We start from the raw sequence: 14,490 nt of genomic DNA, 5'->3' as shown, positions 1-14,490 counted from the left end.
TACAGTGACATCATATATTATCATAATATGTGAGAATTTAAATACCACTAAAATACCCAATTGCAAGCGGAAATTTTTTCGTCAAAACGGTATCAAGATGTCTCAAAGAAATGTCGTTATATCGCTTTCCTACAAGTAGTAAAACAAAAAAGATTTTTTTTAAAATGCTCGGACATGATTGTTCAATAAGCAGCATGAGCAACATTGTTATCCGCCCGCGATATTTTTCGTCTGATTTCTGGTAAGCTTTTAAAGTGTTAATTATCTTCTAAGACCGTTTTGTAGCAATCTAAGATTACTTTTTATGGTTTTCTACGTAGTGTTGAGACGGGTAAATTTATGATAAAAAGGTATCATCTTGGAACAGTGACTTCAACTTAAGGATTTTCAAGCAGTAGCACAAGCATCTATTCGAATAAAACTATTTTTTAAAAGAAGACATCAAAGGCATATTCAAGAGCATCATCCAAGCAAAATGTTGGATGGAACGTGTTTTAATTTAAGTAACCGTATACCGTATTGATCGTGAAGTATTAGAAACATTAATTCATTTTTCAATTGCACATCGAAATAGTTAGTCACCCATGTTCTCAAATTTTTTGCGCATAATAAAGAAGGCTACAATTGCAAATGACTTTAAAATATATTCCTTACATTTCATTGTAAATGTTCAAACATTTCTCTGGAATAATATAGCTGCATTCATTAATTACAATTAATTTAGTTTTAATTTTCATACAAGTTCCACCATATTTCAGAACTATTTCTTCTTCTTTCTACACACACTAATGCAACCCTCGATGGTCACATACCTGGTATATATCAATTTACTTTGACCATGCAGTTTAAATGGGCGGAAAGCCGAAGGAAGACAAATTCTAGATAGAATTAACAAAAGGGCGAATGTCGCAAATGTAAACAAAACGAGTGAGAGTTATTTTTTGCTGGGCCAGCATAGGAAAAACAACCCTCACTCGGTTTGTTTACGCTTGCGACATTCGCCCTTTTGTTAATTCTATCTTCAAATGAAGACATTTTTCCTTGATTCGTGAAGACTTTTCAAAAAATCACCTGGCATCCCTGGTTGCCAGTCGCTTGGTTGTGTATATAGTGTATCAAACAAAGTGTCAAAGCAAATATAGTTTCGTCTCTTTTTTTCTTACGCAAAACCCTGATGAACTATATATCAGCAACGCTGCAGGCATGGCATCGCAACCATCACAATTATACTTCCCTCCTTCTTATTCTCACACATAAGCCGCAATAACATCATCAACCTTCTTTAACCTCTTTTACACGAATTCACGAATGACAGATAGTAGTGTGATCACGGTGGAAAATTTGAGGAATTTGAGTTGAGCACGAATCTGTCGAATCGGTCAAATCGCAAGATCCTCAATCCCTCTTGATCCTCTTGATCCAACGTTTTCAAAAATTGTTTTTTGAGTACATTTCCATTATATACCAATTTGGAACGCTGAAGATACGAACTCATAAAGTTCGGTGTTTCTGTAACTTGCATTAATTTGTTAAGTGCGGTGCAAATTTTTACTTTCTGCGTATCATTTTGTGTGTTTGCGTGGGTTAAGGGAAGGTAGTGCGGATTGTCTGGCAATTTTGCTGATGCAAAATCGGGGTGAAAATTGCTTTTCCTATCCTGGTTGAGTGTTATCTATACTAACAAATTTACGTGCCACTAATTGTGCAAGCTGCAAGTTATTGCTGAAGAATTTTCAGGTAGGCTGGATAAGTAAATCTAATCTCTGACCATGTTGATTCGAAGCATATATATTTGCATTTTAGGTTTGTGATTGCATTATCGTATAAAGTAAAGAGCAAGGAACGTAAGTACCTAAACATTAAAAATAATACTTAATATTTTCCTCCCAAGTAGTTTTGGGATGAAACACTGATGTTACCAAGTCAGTAGTCCTATATATATTTATATCTTGGGAGCGTTGGGTGGCAGCAAGGGTCAGTAGGATCATAGTCTGCTGTCCCCGGTTTTGTAACTTACATATTCAAAATAAGTAATTCGACAAATCTACTATTTAAGCCATTTCTAAAAATAATGGACAAACTAAGTTTTGAATCCGGTATTTTTTACATATTGATAAATATTCAATAAACAATTAAGTATCATTTTCAGAAATATAATTACCTGCTTTTTGGTCATAGCTTCATACAAGCGAAAACTAAAAATAATTTGTATCAAAACTAAAAAATCGGCATTAGTGCCAAAAGCTTAAAAACTCATAATTTATAAGTGTCAGCTAAGCCCAAACTGTGCGAAAAAATAATGAGATTTTAATAAAACTCTTTTTTTCAATAGTTTTAGCACGTTTTAGCATCAGCTTGAATCCTTGACCCTGAACAGAGTTGTAAACTGTGGTTAACGTATCTCTAATAAATTACAATTACAATTAGCATATGGGGTTGCACACATCGTAGATGGCTATATAATCACATTATATACCTGGCTGCGTCCAAACAACCGCAGGGGAAGTGGGTAGGAATGTTATTGTGCATCTATTTTGGAAAGTGCAAGGAACCCATACTACTTTCATAGATGTTACAGGAAAACACAGGATATTGTATTAGTAGGATCATGAGGAAGGTTTATTCAATAATAAAGTATGTATATATAGCATATATGGGCAAAAATAGAGCAATCTCACCAGCAATCCTTCGAGTGAAATATAGTTGCGTCATTTAATTTTCCATAAGTTCATCTAATATCCAATAATTAGGTTAATTATTGGATATGATAACCATGTGCATTATTTAAACTTGTTACGGCCAAAGTTTTCATTGTATAGTAGGAGGTGCTTGATGAGCTAAAATAAAACAAATGATCAAAATAACATATTAGGCTTACCTACTACCAAGGCCTTGTGGCTCAGCCGTCTGCCTAAAATCTGAATTTTGAGATCAGGCATCTGGGAACCACGCAGCATCGCACCTCCTAGCTTAGCTCCTCAATAAAGTATTACTGGGTATGGCCGCGTGGAGGCGCTAGGTAAGAGCTTGGGCTGGCAAAAGCTATATTGTTTGCTTTCTCGTTTGCCTTCCCCATTTCAAACCCACTTTCACTTTTTTTCAATAGTACCACAGAAAGAAAAAGTGCGATAGCTGACTCCTTTTCAGAAACGCCGCAGAGAGACCCGAGAAGTCTGTTTCGTTATTGTTTTCCACATGCGTCAAATCGTGTCCGTCGCACGCGGTGATCTAGTGTGCTATGCGCGATGCATGAGTTCGTACAGATTTCAGATACTAATTCAAAACCCAACACGATACGTTTAAAATTAAGTTAAGCATAAGCATAAGTATAGGATACCGCCCGTGTGCTGCTACTCTGTTATTGACCAGGACCGATGAAAATTGCAAAATGATGGCTGAAAAAAGCATACTTCGGACAGCATGCTATTTCTCATTGTACATCCTTATCAGGTCCCTGTATGCTGATCAATACCGACGCCGGCCACGTCCGAATGCGGGTCCTGGTGGGATGGGAAGGAATGTTAGTCCAATACTTGTTGCTACTAAAACCCAGGGAATCCTCTGCATCTTAACAGACACAAGTATTTCAGGAAAGGAATTGTTGTTAGTAGATGGTGGGAGCTTGATGGGTAATGTAAGTATGTGCGCATCAGTTATATGAAACTAATCTGGATATTCGAAAAACTTCTTGTAGAGGCGCTGGACTGGTTCAAAGGTACACGGGTACCAGTGAGCGACACGCCCTGGCAGGTGTTGTGGGTTCAAATCCGGTTATAATCTCTGATTACAGCTTGGTTCGACCCATGCACCTTCCAGCATTGGACAAAAGATAGGAGTCACAACGACAACTTGTTAACCATAGCTACCTATTACCCCCCCCCCCCCTCTTCCTTTCCACCCTTCCCCTGCATTCCCGAAAAAATCCTTCTTCATTACTTTCCCTTACCGTCCCTTCATCAATTGTAGAATCATCGTTTCAAAAAAAAAATATTAATATATGCCTGACCGCATTTCAAGGTCACGACTAAAGTCACGAGTTTGGTCAACCATAATTTGTTAATTTATATCGAAAAAGACTATATGCATGCGAGATTTACGTCTCGAAAACCGTATGCAAGTTGTCATACTTATTATACCTGAAAACAAAAATCAGGCATAATTAAACGAGCCAATACAGTCCCTAAGTTGATAAGCATTTCCTCTTACCAACACGTTTAAAATTAAATTGCAACGAAACTCAAAGACAAAGGCGTTTCACGTCAAAGAACGAATTGTAGAACGGTATCAAAGCTTCAAAATTACTGAATAAAAGCAATCAGTTTTTTTACACGTTTTTAGGAGAAATTCGATAAAAACATCTCAAGGTGTTTCACTTATTTCAATGCTTTTTGCTTCTAAAAAGTTACTAAATTTTATGAAGTAGGCTGTTTGAGAGCAATTTCGAGTAACAGATTCGCGCTATCTAGCATAGTTTTTGTCCTAAAGCTAGTTTAACCTTCCTAATGCATTAGAAAAAAGTTACACATAATGCATCGGGGTCGCAAACGACCCAAGTTTTTAAATTGCTCTCATTCATCCATTTTCAATCCGAATTTCGTTTTCTTTACCTTGTTTGAAAGGTATAAACCAAAACTAGCACCCTAGGTATGTCAGGGACTATTTGTTGACTAATGCCCACTTCAGCGTCGGTTCCGGACATCCACTACCAGGTCCCGGGGGACATTTTGGTACTTTGAGATAATTCATTTTGCGACACATCAAATCACATTAGCTTGATAAAATAAGACTAATGGAAGTATCAATGGGGAGATTTTGGACCAAAATGGCCATTTCTTCATCGGTTCCGGAACATCCGGTACTCGGTTTTTGGGGACAGTTTTGAATTTTTGAATGATTTATTCTGCGGCACGTCAAATTACATCACCTTGATAACATAAGACTATTGGAAGTAATAAAGACATTTTGAAGCAAATGGCTACATCAGCATCGGTCCCGGAGCAACTTCCACTTCTGTTAAGTGCTCGAGTTCTTTAGGCTATTGCGCCCAAAGACAATTGTTTTTACACAAATTTTTTTTAATCATTCCCAGAAAGTTTGGTTTGCCCCTCGATTTTTTAAGGAAATTGAGCTACTAGCCTTGTAGCACCGTAAATACAAAAAAATACAGCAAAGCTTTTTCGGAAAAGTTGTAGATAATAACTAGTTCTTCAACCATCCCATATATAACTTTTTCAAATTCTGCTTGACTGAGACGGTACTGTCAAATGAATGTGAGTTAAGTTAAAGTGATTGTACCATCCCTGATTCAAAGTAATAAGAAACCTAATAAATAATTGCCAACATGGAGAAATCTTCCTAAAACAGGATTTAGAAGAAAAAGATTCACTTTCCAGTCATAGAGACGAAAGAACAGCTTTAGAATCAGAGCTCAGAATGTGAAGTACTCACTGCGAGTGATCAGCAGATTCTCTTTACAATTTTTAAAACAAGTAGGGAAACCAAGAGGATTGTGTTTTGTAAAAAATTGGTAAAAAATGTGGTTTTCTTGCATTTATCTTTTGTCGATAACGAAGAGTCAATCCATAGGTATTGATGCTAAGTAATGGTGTGAAGAAGCAAGTTGCCTCTGACGTTGTTTTCCCGCTCCATGACGGAAACGTAGACGAAGACACGCCGTAGACGAAGCCACTTCCACTATCTATCTATCTATCTATATAAAAGTGAGCATGAGTATGTTTGTATGCAGGTATGTTCCACCATAACTCCATAACGCCTTGACCGTTCTCCACCAAACCTTCCTTGATATAAGGGAATCAGCACGGGGGGATTGACAAAAAGAGGGTGGCTCACCAACAGAAGGGGAGGCCATAACTCCGAAAAGCCTGGACGGTTCTTTATCAAACCTAGCACACATGTTCCTTGAGACAAGGGAATCAATACTGGCAGGTTGACAAGAAGGGTGGGGGGCTCCGTAGCCGCAAGGTTACCGAGTCTGCTTTGACAAGCGAGTAGTCGTGGGTTTGAATCTTAGTAGAATCAAGCCATTCGATGTCCAGTGACTTTAGCATGGGTTTACTCTCAGGCCCCCCCACCTCATTTACTTTTCCTGCATGCTGAATTCTAAATTTACCGACTTTGACAGTGCAAAAGTCCCTCCTATAGTTGAGTGAGGAATAAGTGGGTAAAGTAGATCAAGCTCTGAAGCTTTGGAAGGGTAAACCCCACAATACACACAAGCACGCATAAAATTTAAGAAGCATATCGCTCATTCAATAGCGATTATAGCAAAAAGAAATGCCATGCAGGTCATACAGCAAACACCCGGGCGATATCAGAATAAATCAACATTTACTGGTCGCAGTGATGAGTCCACACAGGAAACAAGGGGGGGGGGTCACTAACAGGGGCGGGAGGTTATAACTCCGAAACGCCTGAACGGTTCTTCATCAAAGTTGGCACCATGTGTCCTTGAGCTAAGGGAATCAGAACTGAAAGGGATTGACAAAAGGGAGGGGTTCATAACAGGGGGAGGCCCTAACTATGAAACGCCTGGATGGTTCTTCATCAAAGTTGGCACACATTTTCTTTGACAGAAAGGAATCAGCACTGGATGCTTGCTTAACACAAGGGGGATCCCTAACAAGGAAGAGAGAGGTCCAAGTAAGTAAAAGAGGTTGTGTTGCAGTAAGTAACTCGCGTCACAATTTTGTCTAGTAACACAACTGGGTGGACCGGTAAGAAGCTACTGACTCAATTGGCAGCAAGTAACGTCTGAGCTTGCTTTGTTTTTGCTATTCATCGTGCCGCTAACCCGGTCGTTCTCCCCGCACTCGACAGTAACTGAGTCGAGTCTAGTTACTCGACGTGAGTTACAGAATTGGGCCCATAGCGCATCGGACAATGTCCTATTATACTGCCTATAAAAGCATAACTGTCCCATATGGAAAAACGTGAAACGTGGGAAAATGAGATTGAAAGTGGCTGACTGATTTATATGTTGTGCGTCATTATACATAAACTATTTTACTTTATTCGATAAATACATCACGTTACACTAGTAATAGAACTATCCACATAAATATTGTTGTAAAATTAAACACCAATGCAATATTTTTTCCAAAATTTCGAACATGGGACAGTTATGCTTTTATTTAGAAGCGCAAGTTGCTAAATAAAAGCATGTCTGTCCCATTTTTTTCAATTTTTGCCAGTACATAGTGAAAGATAGTTTCTACGCCAAAGTATGCGCTACAGAAACGCTCCTATAATATTCCAAGATCTCAAGGTCGTCATTAAAGAAGGCAAGAAAGCCGTCGCGGTGTTGGACACAAAGTCGTCGATCTTTTTCGAACCAGTGATGCTGGCTTCGTAATCACAAATTATAAATCCTAACCAAGGCTAATACCTCGAAGATATTTGAGAAATAATAATCAAAAAGAGCAGCCTTGCTGTTAAAGATAACAGCAAACTTGATGAAGTTCGAGTTTCGAACTTCAAGTATGTGCTCCTGTTGAAAAAACAGCACTAGTTATTGTTTTGAAAACTTTTCAATCGAAATAAAACATCAGCATAAAGGATATTGTGGAATCAAAACGAAGAAGAAAGCTGCTCTATTAAATACTCTTTTCCCTGATACCACCGAAGAAAATTGTGCCAGTGAAAGCTTCGCCGATTAAGCAAAGATTGTGGTCGAACATTGAAATAAACTTAGAAACAAATATGTATTACTGTCATATTTCTTTTTTTGTTAAGTTTTTATCCTATTCAGGTGGAAATTAAAAGAATATTGTTTTATCAAAGCTATAATGCCTTATGGTTGCCTCAGCTGACAAAAAAAATGTTTATAATGGACAATATTATTATGGGACAGTTATGCTTTTATTTTTCGTATGGGACAGTTCAGGTTTGATATTTTTTGGAAAAATTTTCGAACAAAGTCCGGCTAAATTAAAGTTTTTTAGATAAATTAGGATATAAATAAGCTACTTTCGTGCTTTTCTCAAAATCGGTAAAATTCCATATGGGACAGTTATGCTTTTATAGGCAGTATAAGACCAGTATAAATGCTATAAATGAGAGATAAACCATTTCGACTGCCTAGCATTGAAAGTGTTATTCAAATTTGATTCCACTTTCATACATTCCCATTGTTTTAACTCCATTTTTAAAGGAGAAGCAGATAAGCCACAAAAGGGTTCAGGTCCAACGAATCGAAGAGATGATCCGAGCCATGCAAGTGCATCAGCTCTTTCATTTCCATCAATTCCCACAGGAACCTGGGACCCAGTATAGGTTGACTTGGTTACGACAAGAGAATTTTTAGAATAATTGAATACATTCCCAGACATGCTTTGATGTGCATGTCGCCGACTTTAAGGCGTTTAGAGCTGCTTGACGGTCGGACATGACGCATATATTTGAATGTCTGCAGTAATAGTTCCAGCTTAAGCGCACAGTCGAACATTATAGTATTGCTAGTATTTCAGCTTACTTGGAACACAGTTGGTCATCTACTATAGGAATCGACATGTCAATTCCTGTGCCAGTTACTCCTGCTCCCACTTGATTGTCCATTCTTAAACCATCTGTGTAGAAAACAATCGAGCCTTAGCGAAGACCGAGAACACCATTCTCCCAAGAATTTCGGCTAGGCTCAAATACACAAAATATTCGATTTAAAGTTTATTTTTTCGCCAGCCAGTCCTCATTATTGGTGTCAAAAGGATTAATACTACGAGTTTTTAGAATACTGAGATGACCTGTAAGATCATCTTCGAAGAGACTCATTGATCGCTTGATCCTCAAAGCACTTTTTTCAGCTTCTAATTGTTTAAACTGATGCAATGGAAGTGTATAAAATAAAGCAACCAATGCCTTCGAAGGTGTACTTCTTATTGCACCTATTATTGAGAGAGTGGCTATCTTTGAAATTTTGTAGCATTTTTTGGGTAGTTTTCTATTTCATTTTTGGCCACCAGACCAACAAAGCATAGGTCTCACAATAGCCAAATAGATCCAATGGATCATCTGTGTTCTAATTAAGCTTTCTGTCAAAAAAACTCCAAGATATTTGACATTATCGGAAAGTTTCAAAAGTGTTCAATTTTATTTTATTTAACGCAAATGTATTCATTCTCGTAAATGGTATGATAGTAGTTTGGCCAGTAATCCAGTGGAAGTTGCATATATCAAAACCACGTTTCCTCATAGCGGTAATCATTGAATTTTGAGATGAATTATCAAATGCGCCCCTTTATGTCAGGGAAGGCAGCTAGTGAAGATTCTTTTAAGTTTCTTCTTCGCTTCAAAAGACTTTTCTAGTTTTTGACAACTGTTTTTACTGCTATTATTGAAGACTAGCCTTATTGAAGAATTAAATTTCTCAAAGAATTTGTGACTAATTCACTAAAATATTCACTAAATTTACTAAAATTTTATCTTTCAATATTTTTTTTACCAAATTTGGAATCTTTCCCAAAAATCATTTCTAATTTCTTAATTCTTACAGATCGTGATCATATGTCGCATGTTCCCGGAGTTTTTCCGGTGTTCATTGGAAGACCGCAGTATGGTTTTTTAAGTTTAGCGATTGGCGATCATCGTGTGTCTCTTAGAGGCCATATAGCCGGTTCCAGCCCCTGGACAAGTTTCTTTTCTGATTCAAGCACATAACGGATTTCGAAGAAACTTGTCTAGGAATCGGCAATATGGCCTCTGAGAGACATGGGCTGATAGCCAATCGCTATTTCGTCGTGCGTTGATGTTTTGTGATATGCGGCATGACATATATTACAGGTGTTGAAATATTCTTTTATGGGAACCGGTTCCGTATTCGTAGTGTCCCCTATGGGTCCGGACGGCGTGTACTATGGCTTGCAACAGCAGCAAAGTAATTGATATTATCACAGCCGACTATTTGCAAAAAATCTACATGTTTGGAACAAACTTGACCAAACTATTTAAAAAAGTCATGTCGCGGTCTCCCTAGGAGCACCATAATCCAGAACCATGGGACATAAAGCCACGATCTGTGGCTATTATGGTATTAGAAAAGATTTTCGGGAAGATTTCAAATTTGGTGAAAAAATATTGAAAGATAAAAAAATTACGGCTATTTTCGTAAATTTTGTGGTGCTAAAGTGATGTAGACCTTAGAGGGGTTAAAATACTCAAAATAAAGTATGGATCGTGTCTAAGTATAATGAAAGGGGATCGGTAGTCCGTCATTGAATTTCAACTTTTTCACAAAAGAAATGGACAATCTGTTACACAGCTATTAATTTAAACAAAAAAAGACAATAATGTCTCTAGATATTAATTTAAAATTTTCGCTTTAATCTTATCATATAAAATAAGCGTCTATCAGCAAATTTTCCAGCGTTCCCACTTTTTTCAGTCTTTGTTCTTTAAAATTGTTAAAATACATGATTATTAAAATTGATAACAAACATTCAATTTTTTCATTGCGTTTGTGTTTTACATATGAATCCTGGAAAATTTATCACGCGTATTATTTGTGTATTTGATATCGCTTGGCTTGTGTTGTGTCCCCGACATTTACTATAATAGTGGAACAAAACTTTTTCTCCAAACATGCTGCCCACCAATCAGGGCACATTGTACACAACATACAAAGCAAGGTTACGCATAGTCACAAGATCTCACAGGTACTAGCGAAACGTGCGGGACGGACGTCTGTCATCGACGCGTTTCATTGACCTACAAAATAGCGCAGCGGGCCGCAACAGCACTGTTTGAACAACTGCCGAAAGTTTTGGTGACTTTGCCGTCGATGTTGCCGCACTGGTGAATGCTGAGAGAGCGGGAGCACAGATACATTATTCGGTATCTTGTGCAAGATGCAATTATCTATGGTACGATTTGTTTCGAAAAGTGTGTGTGCGTATTCCGAATGGAAGGTACATCAGATTGCAGTAACCCTGAACCAATTTTCTCATGGTTCTTCGATGAGGTTTCCGTAGGATTTGAAAACAGTGGAACATTCCATTTTAAAGTGTTCATTTCAATTCCAGAATAATATTTGACCTGGCACAGTCGTGTATTCGGCGGGATTTACTGATTACCATTGTCAAATTTCGCGCTTGGTAAGCTACCAGACCAGACACCATACCAAATGAATTTCCATATTGCAGGTAGCGTGCCTTTTTTGGTTTACACCCTTCGGTTTACCCCTCGCTTAAAGCGAGGCGACATAAAATAGCTTCATTTAGTTAGACTGTTCGTAAAGGGTTGTTAGGGGCCGATCACTTCGAATTTAATAAAAATATTTTATACATTCATATTACATGTTTTTAAACGGGTGCTAAATAGAGTTTTGCACGGGCGAATAAAACCTCACTTCTTTGACGTCTATCGGTGGTTTGTTTACCTTTACATCGACTTAGAATGTGGGTTAACACGATGAAAGTGAATATTGCTTAAGGCTTTAACGGCAAGTCAGAAAAGCACAAAATCTGCCATTACAAGAAGTTTGGAGGACGACATTGCTGGACAATACGCTTTTAAGACGTTTAACACCAATTTATGCATATCGCGTTTGCAAATAACGACTAACAATTAGCAAACAAACCACGAGTGGATGTCAAATGAATGAATCGCGTTCATTCGTGACGTCACCTTGCAAAACCTTATATATTTAACGCTTGTTGATTTTTTTACGAAATTTTCACCTTCTTCAATGCGATCTTGAAGCTGTCAAATCCCGCAATATATTAATCACATATTGCATATTTACGCAGGAAGTGATTAACTCCGTGGGCGTAGCAATACAATATAGCGAACCAATCAAAGTTGATCTTATTGCGATGGCTCGCGAAACAGTAATGAAACTGTTAGTTTTATGGTGCTATCAATATGGTTACACCCTGTCCAAGTAACAATTCTAAAGCCACTTGGTTTTATTTGAATTTTATAAAGGTTTTATTGCGGTATTAATTATTACGACTGGTTTTATTTTTGTATTACGCAATACCAAGAGGATACGAGTCAAAACACACTTATAGTTAGCCATAAAACCATCATCAGGAGAAAGTTGGGTGCCGCTACGACTTCCGCCGATCGGAGAATCCAGAGGTGAAAAGGGCCTTTGTCGAACAACTTGAATCTCGAGCCTCAGAGTTGCCACCTGGTGGAACCGTCGAAGAGCAATGGACCGGCATCAAGAACGCCTTTATCACGACCAGTGATGAAACCCTCGGCAAAGCGTGCAGCGGAGGGAGTGGATTTCGGATAAAACTTGGAGGAAGATCAACGAGCGGAGAGAGGCGAAAGCCGGCATTGGGCGAGCGCGGACCAGATCGGCTAAGACAGCTGCCCGTCAAGGATACGCCGAACTGGAGAGGGCTGTTAAACGTGCTTGTAGGCGGGACAAGAGAGCCTGGACTAACTCCCTAGCCGAACAAGGAGAAATCGCCGCCGCCAATGGTGATATCCGTTTGTTGTACGATATTTCTCGCCGTCTTAGTGGTGCCAGGATGAATACAAAGATGCCGCTAAAGGACGGAGCAGGTTAAGCGATGGACTGAACGTTTTGAACAACTCTTCCGAGTTTCAAATGTCAGAGACTAACAAAACAAGCAGCGTATGACGCCTACAGTTCGTCGAATTAATCGCGTCAACTCGGAGGTGCCATGGCTGGATGAAATTGTACCAGCCATCAAGAGTATGAAATCCAATAGAGCGCCAGGGATAGACTGTATTTCAGCCGAAATGCTCAAAGCTGACCCATCCTTGTCAGCCCAGATGATGCATCAGCTTTTCAGCAACATATGGGAAACCGCAACTTTTGCGGTTGACTGGATGCAGGGTATATTGGTTAAAGTCCCTAAGAAAGGAGATCTAACTGAATGTGGTAACTGGCGTGGCATCACGTTGCTCTGTATTACTCTCAAAGTACTCTGTAAGGTAATCCTCAACCGGATCCAGGAGAAGATTGACGCTACTCTCCGGCGGCAGCAAGCTGGATTCCGTGCTGGCCGAGCATGTGTAGACCATATCACCACGCTCCGCATTATATTGGAGCAGATCAACGAATTCCAGGACTCTCTTTTGCTGGTGTTCGTTGACTTCGAAAAGGCGTTCGACCGACTCAACCACGAAAACATCTGGGGCGCACTTAGGCGTAAAGGAGTTCCAGATAAGCTAGTCCATCTAATCGAGGCTCAGTACGAGTCGTTCTCATGCAAGGTTTTACACGACGGTGTCTTGTCCGACCCCATAAGGGTTACTGCTGGCGTGAGACAGGGCTGCATTTTATCACCGCTTCTGTTTCTCATCGTTATGGATGAGATATTAGTTGGAGCAATTGACAGTATGACCTCGACCTAGCCGACGACATTGTCTTGCTCGCACAACGCTGAAACGATATGCAGAGCAAGTTAGATGATCTCTCCGAGAGCTCCCAGGCAACAGGTCTCACAGTCAATGTAGCAAAAACTAAGTCTACGGTAGTGAACACTAACAATTCCACCAACTTCACAGTAGCGGGACAAGTTGAGCAGGTGGACGCCTTTCAATATCTTGGTAGCCAGACAACGCCCGATGGTGATACCAAGACTGATATAGCCGCACTGATCAGGAAGGCCAGGGGTGCCTTTGCAGGCCTGCGAAACATTTGGCGCCAACCAGATCACTCTACGTACGAAACCCCGAATCTTTAATTCAAGCGTTAAATCCATACTGCTGTATGCGAAACGTGGTGCGTCTCAGCGGAGACACCGCAAAAACTGCAGGTATTCAATAACCGGTGCCTGCGATACATCATTCGTGCCTGGTGGCCTGATAACAGGATATCCAATGAGGAACTCCATCGTCGGTGTCATCAACACACTTAATGAAAAGCACCGAGTTCGGTAAAATTTTACCGAAATCTAAACAGCTGAATGTTCGGTAAATTTTTTTTATGATGCCAAACATTACTAATGATCCGTAAACGTCGATATGGACCACCAAAATTTTTACCGAACGTTCGGCTGTTTAGATTTCGGTCAATTTTACCGAATAGTTTAAGTGTGAACGGCCGATAGCCACAGAAATTCGTGAACGTAGCGAGCGAACGAGGCTTGCAGAGAAGCATTCGACTGCAATCCACAAGGACAGCGTAGAAGAGGCAGACCCAGAGACTCATGGCGACGCAGCCTAGCCAACGACATCCGGGCTGTAGACGAGAACCTGTCCTGGCGACAGGTAAAAGCCATGGCGGGTAACCGTCAGTAGTGTAGATCTCTGATTTCATTCCTTTGTTCTGCTGGATCGGCGGACATGGACACATAAGTAAGTAAGTAAAATAAAACCATCATAATAAAACTATTAAAGCAAATTTATTGTGGTTGCTTATATTACCACGATAAAACTAGTTGGCTGCACCACGTCTCTTATAAACTTTTCATAAGTGTGGCGTAGCAATACAAAATGGCACACCAATCAAAATTGATCTTATCACGGTTGCTTGTCAAACCGCAATAAATCTAT

General features: G+C 39.4%; 1 protein-coding gene across 1 annotated transcript in view; it reads left to right on the top strand.

The window, feature by feature from the left end:
- The first annotated feature begins 1,335 nt into the window (after positions 1–1,335).
- LOC128745204 (protein roadkill) overlaps positions 1,336–14,490 on the top strand; it is a 148,778-nt gene continuing 135,623 nt past the window's right edge. Inside the window, exon 1 of the mRNA XM_053842253.1 lies at positions 1,336–1,737. The gene's annotated coding sequence lies outside the window, so the exon portion shown is untranslated. The remainder of the gene's footprint in view (positions 1,738–14,490) is intronic.

Source organism: Sabethes cyaneus, chromosome 1, assembly GCF_943734655.1.
Source record: "Sabethes cyaneus chromosome 1, idSabCyanKW18_F2, whole genome shotgun sequence".
NCBI classification, from domain to species: domain Eukaryota; kingdom Metazoa; phylum Arthropoda; class Insecta; order Diptera; family Culicidae; genus Sabethes; species Sabethes cyaneus.
The sequence above is the reverse complement of the archived record's forward strand: the minus strand, read 5'-3'. Positions and strand labels throughout refer to the sequence as shown.